Source organism: Camelus ferus, chromosome 6, assembly GCF_009834535.1.
Source record: "Camelus ferus isolate YT-003-E chromosome 6, BCGSAC_Cfer_1.0, whole genome shotgun sequence".
NCBI classification, from domain to species: domain Eukaryota; kingdom Metazoa; phylum Chordata; class Mammalia; order Artiodactyla; family Camelidae; genus Camelus; species Camelus ferus.
The window spans coordinates 21420347-21428703 of record NC_045701.1 but is presented as its reverse complement, the minus strand read 5'-3'; the positions used below and the strand labels follow the sequence as shown (position 1 = coordinate 21428703).

General features: G+C 36.0%; 1 protein-coding gene across 2 annotated transcripts in view; it reads left to right on the top strand.

Annotated features, from left to right (window-relative positions):
• Nucleotides 1-8357, top strand: part of SNAP23 (synaptosome associated protein 23) — a 37544-nt gene continuing 29187 nt past the window's right edge. For both annotated transcript variants that reach the window (XM_006178869.2, XM_032481415.1), the window contains exon 1: nt 1-149. The gene's annotated coding sequence lies outside the window, so the exon portion shown is untranslated. The remainder of the gene's footprint in view (nt 150-8357) is intronic.

The window sequence follows — 8357 nt, the reverse complement described above, 5'->3', positions numbered from 1 at the left end:
GCTGCAGGGGTGTGTCAGCGCCCGCGGCGCCGGGGAAGTGCGCAGGCGCGCAGGGCCGGCAAACGCAGGCGCAAGAAGGGCACAGCTGGGAGTCAGGCCTCTAGTTGTCCGAGCTGCCGTGGCTGGAGAGGAGTGGTCGGAGCTGCTTGGTGAGTCTCCAGGAGTAGGGCTGAGGGAGCTGGCCGGGGTGAAGATTGGGATCATGTCCCAAGTAGAAAAGAGTATATCGTGACGGTTGAAAAGTTGGTGGGGTCGGGCTTAAGGAGAGGAAGGGGCGCTCTGGCCCGGACTGGGCAGGTCTGGCCCGGACTGTGTACGCGAGGCGCTGGGAGACTGTCGAGGGGCCGGAGGAGGAAGGGTGGAGGGACTGTGGTTCTCTGGACCCGGTCCTCTAAACCGAGGAGAGAGGTAGACTCCCATTCCTCACCTCCCACCCCCACAGTGTTGCCGTGATCGGGTTAATAGACTGTATGGTGGCCACAGTGATCAAATAACTCTGAACTAGTTGTTGGAAGACGGTTCCTGAGGTTCATGGAATTAGAGGGTCCATGCTCTCTAGGAAAGTCCATTCTTATCTCGCGGCTTTACTGCAGACATACGAAGAAAAGGGTTGGTAAAAGAACGAATTCCATGGAGTAAATTGGGACAGGGGGAGAAGTCCTGGAAGGTGCTGTTTCACCTGGGTTTTTTTGTTTTGTTTTGTTTCGTTTCGTTTCGTTTTGTTTTTTCCGTCAGTAGTCACTACAGTGCTGGGAAAGGCAAATGGGAGTTAAGAGGAAACCGAAAATCGTCAAAGTTGGGAGAAAGAAGATGAGAAAGGAGTAGTAGTATTTCGTCTTTTGCTGCTAGTCACCTCCTTTGGGGAGGGTGGGAGCGACTGGAAGAGGAGAGTATGGATACTGGCAGCTTCTTAACGATAGTGTTCCCTCAGCCTTGTGAGAGTAATGTCGCTTCTTAGTAGCAGATATTTCAAGAATTGAGAATGATATTAATCCATCTGCCCTGGTGCCCTGTTCAGATGTCCTAGCAAAATAATGCAGTTTGGCCAGATAGAAATGGTTCTCCCACGTTTTTGTCTAGCGTGGAAAATACCACACTTGAAATTCATGAGACATCATTAGCGAGAGTAATTTGACATCTAATCTTAAAACGTTTCATAGTAAATTTTAAAATACTAATATTTCTGCCACCAGCAAAGTTGATGCCTAAGGCATCCGATAATGACCTGTCATTCATTCCTTTGGCAAGAGGTAATAAGAAAGAATACATTCATATAAATATTAACAAATACTAGGAGAAAAACCTTTTCTTATATTACCATGCTCCTTTGACAGGTCATGTGAAAGTAAATAAAATGATCATATAACTTAACCTGCAACTTAAATATTTATCATTGTTGTTAGGGTTTTTTTTTCAGATGCTTGTGGTATGTGAATATGCACTAGAAAATTGCTGCTATCTCAGTTCCAGTATAGGAATGACTTGTTGTGCCATTATTTTCTTAACAATATTACATTCTTTCCTGTAAACGGTCGAATTTCTGTATGCATCTTACTATTTGTTTCTTTTACTCTAAGTCACCTTTGTAACAAGCTCACTGAACTATAGGTCACATCTTTTTCAATCATTCAGAACACAGCCTTGAACCAAAAAGAAAGCAAACAAACAAAAAAACAAGCCCTGTTGCTCATGGGACAGCTGTCAGTACTTCACTTGGCATGAACTATACCATCATCATAAATTTTGCATTTTAGGAGGTCATCTGTGTTATTGTTTTATTTTATATTTTTAATGGACTTTTAAAAAACATTATTAACATCTTCCAAACTGATAAGCTGTGAAATTGTGGTTTTGATGTATACATTATAATAAATACATGACTATTAAATACATAAGTTTTGCTTATATAACAACTAAAATTATTTCTTGTTTTTGCTCTGCACTTTGGAAAATACTGCTTTGGGTCTAATCTACTCATTTTTAAAATAAGATGAGGATTAGATTACCTAAACTCTAAGGCCAGTGGACTCCAAAATTCTGTGAGCCTTATGATGGCATTCATTATTGTAACACAATTCTAGCAAATTTATCTGGTTTCACCAGATGAAAGTAGATTAGAATAGCAAAAGGGAAAAAGAGGATGTTTGCTCTTTGACACTTGTGGAATCAGCTGATTTTTTTGTTTCTTCTGAATTAAGGTGCTTTGTTTTCCTTCTGTTGTTCCTATGTCTTAAACATTCAGGAAATCTTTTTTTAGTCATATTTGTACTCTGCATTATGTGTATGTTAACATTTATAGTATATGATGTGCTTACATCCAGGAGTGCTGAACTTTTTATTCCAGTGCCATGTTTTGTTTCCAGGTCTATAGAATGACAGAGAAGTAGATGACAAGGACTGGTCTTTTCTTTGTCTTGGTGGGTTGGGGCTTGAAACTGACGGATTCAGTGCCGCTAACAATTGGAGGAAGTGAGATTGTGGAGCGAGGAAACAGTATCTACTGTTTTTGAAATATTGAGGGTGGAGATGGGATTCCATTTGTACTTACTCAAGTTCACTGACATTTTGGTTTTGATTTCGATTTAGCTTGTATTGCTACTAAAATTTTTAAATCACTGTTCACTGTATTTTTCTGGAATTCCCTTATCTTGTTGAGTTTTGTGAGTTCTTGGATTTAAAACTTGTTTAAAATTTACCATAACAGTGTTTTGAAAATTGAGATTACCTTTAGATTGCCTCATTTTTTTTTTTAAAAGATGGTATGGGGAATTGAACCCAGGACCTTCTGCATGGTAAGCATGTGCTCTACCATTGTGCTGTACTCACCCCGCTAGATTGCCTCTTGATGCTTGTAAAATAATATTCAAACTTTTGGGTATAGTATACAAGCCCTTCACAGCCTGTCTCCTTCCTGCCTTTTAAAGCCACCCTACCCCCTCTATGCACATTCATGCACATAGACATATTATATTCTTGTATGGTTATGAGGCCTTACATTGTGGCCCTTCTTTAATAGTCTGAAATCACAATTTTTTTAGAGTTGATCATGCTTGAATTTTGACTCTCCAATCAAAATCGTGAGAGATGTTTAGTAATTACTATGAAAAATTATAATAGTTTTATTGAGCATTATATTCCAGCAGGATTCTAAATGCTTTCCATAAATGCAAATCATTATAACAACACTTGAAGCAAGTGTTATAGTCTCATTTAATGAGAAAACTGAAGCACAGAGAAGTCAAGTAAGCAATAGGCAGGACTTGAAACCATTATACTTCTAAAATACTGGGTACTTAACCACTACACCATATTGCTTTTTATATAAACAAGAATGTCACTCTTAATTACTGTGCGGGTATGTTCCTTTCCAGGGATGTGAGTGCTTATGTCCTCTATCTGTGACATCTGACTCCTCATATCAGAATATTTGAGAAGCTAAGCCAGGAAACAGCCAGGTGGACTTGAAATCAGGGCCAAAATACTCGGATAGTTTAGATGAATATTTCACTCAGACAGAGTAAAGCCTTGCTAGTCATCCCCACCTCACACTTGGTATTACCCTGGCAGGTATCATACTTACGTCTGCCAGATTGTGTCCCTCTCTTCCCTGGAGAATGAAAGCTACATTCTTGAGCCTCCTTCATCTCTTTCATATAGATTATCCCTTTTCTGTTCCCACAACCTTTCTTTTAGACGTGGTCAGTATACTTGATTATAATCACATCTAGATCTTTCTCCCCAGAATTATACCCTGGTCACTTAGAGTAGAATTGTGGAAGTTCCAAGGTTGAGCAGGACTTGAAAATTGAAACTTAATCAAGCAATTAAGTTATGATAGATGCTTCTGTAAAACAAGTGTAATTTTGATATTTCTGGTTAGTGATTTTTAGTGATACTTTTCTCGAGCCTCAGCGGTATGATTTCTGTCTTGAATCATGTGCTTCAGTGGTCTTTGAAATAAAAATATTTAATAGATATGATTCAGTGGTGTACTTCTTGTATTTGCATAGTTTGGGGGCCTTGGTATGAGAATAGTTAAAGTTGTTCCCGTAGAAGGAAGTAGAAAGGAACTTGAGAGAGGAAGTAAAAGGAGGAAACTAACCTTAACATAATAAATAAGACTCTCATCTCATCTGAATGCCTCAGGAAGAATTAAATTTCCCAATGAGAGGATGAATTCTTCTTGGCCTAATATAGATTGTTTAGGATATTTTGAAATACCATGCACCTGTACTTTTTGAGTATACTTTAAACATTTTTTCTTCTCTTCTTCCTTTCTTTCTTCTTTGCATGTGAACTCTTTTAATATTTCATATTAAAAATAGAATCTAAGAGTAAAATACTTTCCTGAAGAGAAACTAAGTTCTTTTACCTAGAACGTTACATAAGGTTCTTGCCATTTATTCTCCATTATTCATCTTAAAGAGTCTTCAAAAAAGAGCTGCTTAGGTGTATTGTGCATACATTACTTCATTAGGTGCCTAGAATGGCATCTGATAACTCAAAGATCTGAGGTACCAAGTGTGATGCAGGGGTGATTGGCAAGGCTTCCTCCTGGCTGAATTAAATATTCACCTCAACCATCGAAGTATTTTGGCTCTGCTTCTAAATTTACCTGGAAGTTTCCTGATGAACTTTTCAAACATTCTGATACCAGGAATCAGATGCCACGGATGAAGAACATAACAAATAACATGAGTAAAAATGCGCAGTACATTAATAGTTGTCATTTCATGAGTTTTTACTCTGTGCTAGGCAATGTGGTATATAGTACACATTTCAAAAGAAACAAAGGTAATTTTCTTGACATCAAAATATGTTCCCTTACTTGATAGTAGATGCTTGAAGAATGTTTGTGGAATGTATTAAGGGGCATGTGTTCTAGGACTAGGGTTCCTTTCTGTGGCACCTTCAGACGAGGTAGCCTGCTGACCCCTCCGTGCTCTCTATCTGTAAGCATAAGAGTGTTTTCAGCTCTCTTGAGAGGTCACTGTAGCTACATGGTAGTTTTCACCAATTCTTTCCTGACAGCCCTGGTCTATAGTTTCCCTCTTCAGTTGGACCCTGGTCTGTCTTGTCCTCTTAAGACCACAGTCCTCTGCAAACAACTGCTTTCTCTTTCTCAGCTACCATCAAGTCTGTTCCAAGAACACCCTACCCCTGCCACTTCCGCAGTAAGGATTGTGTATTATAGAGAGAACCTAAGTGTTGCATTTTATTCTCTTAGCAAAAAAAAAAAAATTGGACTAGATGATCTCTGAGGTTTATTTCTCTTCAGAGGTAATTCCCTGAGATGAGAATTAAACAGAAACTTTGTTCACAGATAGTTGGTTAATTAAGCAGAAATTTCTGTAGGCTAGTATTTTCCAAATGGTGTTCCATGGAACCCTGGGTTCCTTGGGATTACTAATACTTGGAAGGAAAGATTTTATGGTCATCTACATTTGAGTGAGATAGACAAAAGTTGAACAGATTTCTTTACTGCTTCCAGCCAAGAATTTAATGAGCCAGCCAATCCATAATGTTAAGGATAAACATAAAAACTAGGAAGAGATGGGAAGGTATAAGAGTTAAATATCTTAATTGTAGAAAGTCAGTGGCTAACACACAAAATTGACAGATATCAAGAAACAACACTAAAAGCATGATTTAGAAATTGGGGGTTAAACACTAAAACAACAAATACTGTTGAAATTTTTGCCTTTGCGGTCCTGGGAGCAGGAATTGGTTTGGGACTGGAGGGAAGGCAGGAGAACTGCTATTTATTACTGTTGTAGAACTATTTGACTTCCCAAACCATGTATTATGTATTTGATTAAAATTAGACATGGAAGAATATCAAATCTTCAAAAATAATTTTAATGGTTGAATGACATTTCATTATGTAGTTACACCATAATTTTTATATTAAAATCTTCTATTACTGGTTATTTAGACGCTTCAGTTTCTTTTAACATTATAAATAAATGCTGGGACTAAGTATTTTTGTCTGTATCTGTGATTTTCTTCTAAATTGCTTGAAGTGGGAAAAAGCCATAGATTTATGATTTTCTTGTATATATTGAATTACCTTTTGAGAGTTTTGATTTTTAAAAATCAGCATTTTATTTTCTTAAATAGTGGTCAGTAAAACTTTAATTTTATAGGAGTGGGAAATGAAATGCCCACAGATAACCTCGATGCTTGAAAAATACTATTATATCAATTTTGCTTACGTAATTGGAGCTTGCTATATTTTTTTATCTTTTAGAGGTTTTCATTATCAAAGATTTGTGGTCATTGCATAGACTTTTGCTGTTAATGAAGTTCTAGAGTATTCTGAAATCTGTCTAAAAACCAGTGTATGTTTATAACTTTTCTAATGTTAAAATAAAGTGTTTTTTATAAAAAAAACTTATAAAATACATTATTGTATAAGGCAAATAAAAATCACCTGTAAAGTTTTTAAAATATTTTTATTCATCTCATTTAAGATAGGTTGACATTTACATTTTTGGCCTTTAATTTTTAAACTGTACATTTTAAAAAATTTTAGTTGATTTACAATGTTAGTTTCAAGTGTGTAGCAAAGCAATTCAGTTATATATATATATATATATATATATATATGTATATGTATATTTTTTCAGGTTATTTTCCATTATAACTTATTATAAGAAATTGAATATAGTTCCCTGTGCTGTAACATTAGGTCCCTTTTGTTTACCTATTTCATATACACTAATGTGTATCTGTTAATCCCAAACTCCTGATTTATCCCTCACCACCCCCATTCCACTTTGGTAACCATCGTTTGTTTTCTATGTATGTGAGTCTGTTTCTGTAAACTATACATATTTTTGAATGTAACCTTTGTAATGATCGTTTTAAGTCTTTCCAAAATATCAGTGTTTTCAGATATATTAACATATAAGCAATGATTTTGATGTTGCCTAATTAGGTTTTACTTTCTCTTGCTGAGTTATTAATAATGGCCAGGAGTACCAGTTGAAATTTTTTTTTCTTTTGTTACAAGAAAGAAAACTTGGACTCTTTTCCCTTTTAAAAATATGGAAAGGTGTGTTTTCAGAATTCCAAGAAGTTAGAATGAAGAAGTTAAGGAAGGGCATCAGGTGTATTTCTTAACATGGTTGTTCTATCCTGTTTTCCAATCACAATTATTCTTCCTGGAGAAGAAAGGTGAGCCACTGAATATAAAATATGAGTTTTTTATTTGAGTGGTGCCTACTCAATAACTACTATACTTTATTTTAACCAAATCTGTAACTTAGATTTTATATGGTGGCAAAAAATTGTTTGACATAGGAAAACCTACAAAATCAATGTGTTCCTTCCCATCTTCCTTTGAATTCTTACTCATACTTTTTCCTTTTACTTGACTATTCTGTCAGATAGTCTTTCTTCATTCTTAAGTCTTTTTTCCCTACTTTTTTTTAAAAGTTGAGATATAATTCATATAACTTCACCACTTTAAAGTATACCATTGAGTGGCTTTTAGTATATTCATAAGGCTCTGCAGCCATCACCACTGATTCCAGGAAAATTTCCATCACTCTAAAACAACCCCAGAACAGTTGGTAGTCAGTCCCACCTCCCCCTAACCCTGGCAACCACTAATCTACTTTCTGCCTTTCTGAATTTATCTATTCTGGACATTTCATACAGATGGCATCATATAATATAGGGCCTTTTGTATCTGACTTTGTTTACTAAGCATAATGCTTTTGAGGCTCATACATGTAACGTGGAACATTCCTTTTTATGGCTGAATGATATTCCATTGTATGGATATTTGAGTTTTTTCCTACTTTTTTTTAATGGAAGTAAAGTTGATTTACAATATGGCACTAGTTTCAGGTTTACAGCATAGTGATTCAGTTAATTTTTTTTTCAGATTATATTCCATTATGTGTTATTACAAGATACTTATAATTCCCTGTGCTATACAGTGAATCCTTTTTGCTTATCTATTATATGTATAGTAGTTTGTATCTGTTAATCCCGTACTTCTGTTTTTGTCCCTTCCCTCCCTCCCCTTTGGTAACCATAAGTTTGTTTTCTATGTGTATGACTCTGTTTCTGTTTTGTATAGATTCATTTGTATTATTTTTTAGATTCCATATGTAAGTGATGTCATATAGTATTTATATTTGTCTGTCTGACCAACTTAACTAATTGGTCCATCCATGTTGCTGCAAATGACAGTATTTCATTCTTTTTTTGGCTGAGTAATAATCCATTTTATATTTTTTATACACACACACACACACACACACACACACACACACACGCATACATACATACTACATCTTCTTTGTCCATTAATCTGTTGACAGTCATTTAGCTTGCTTCCATGT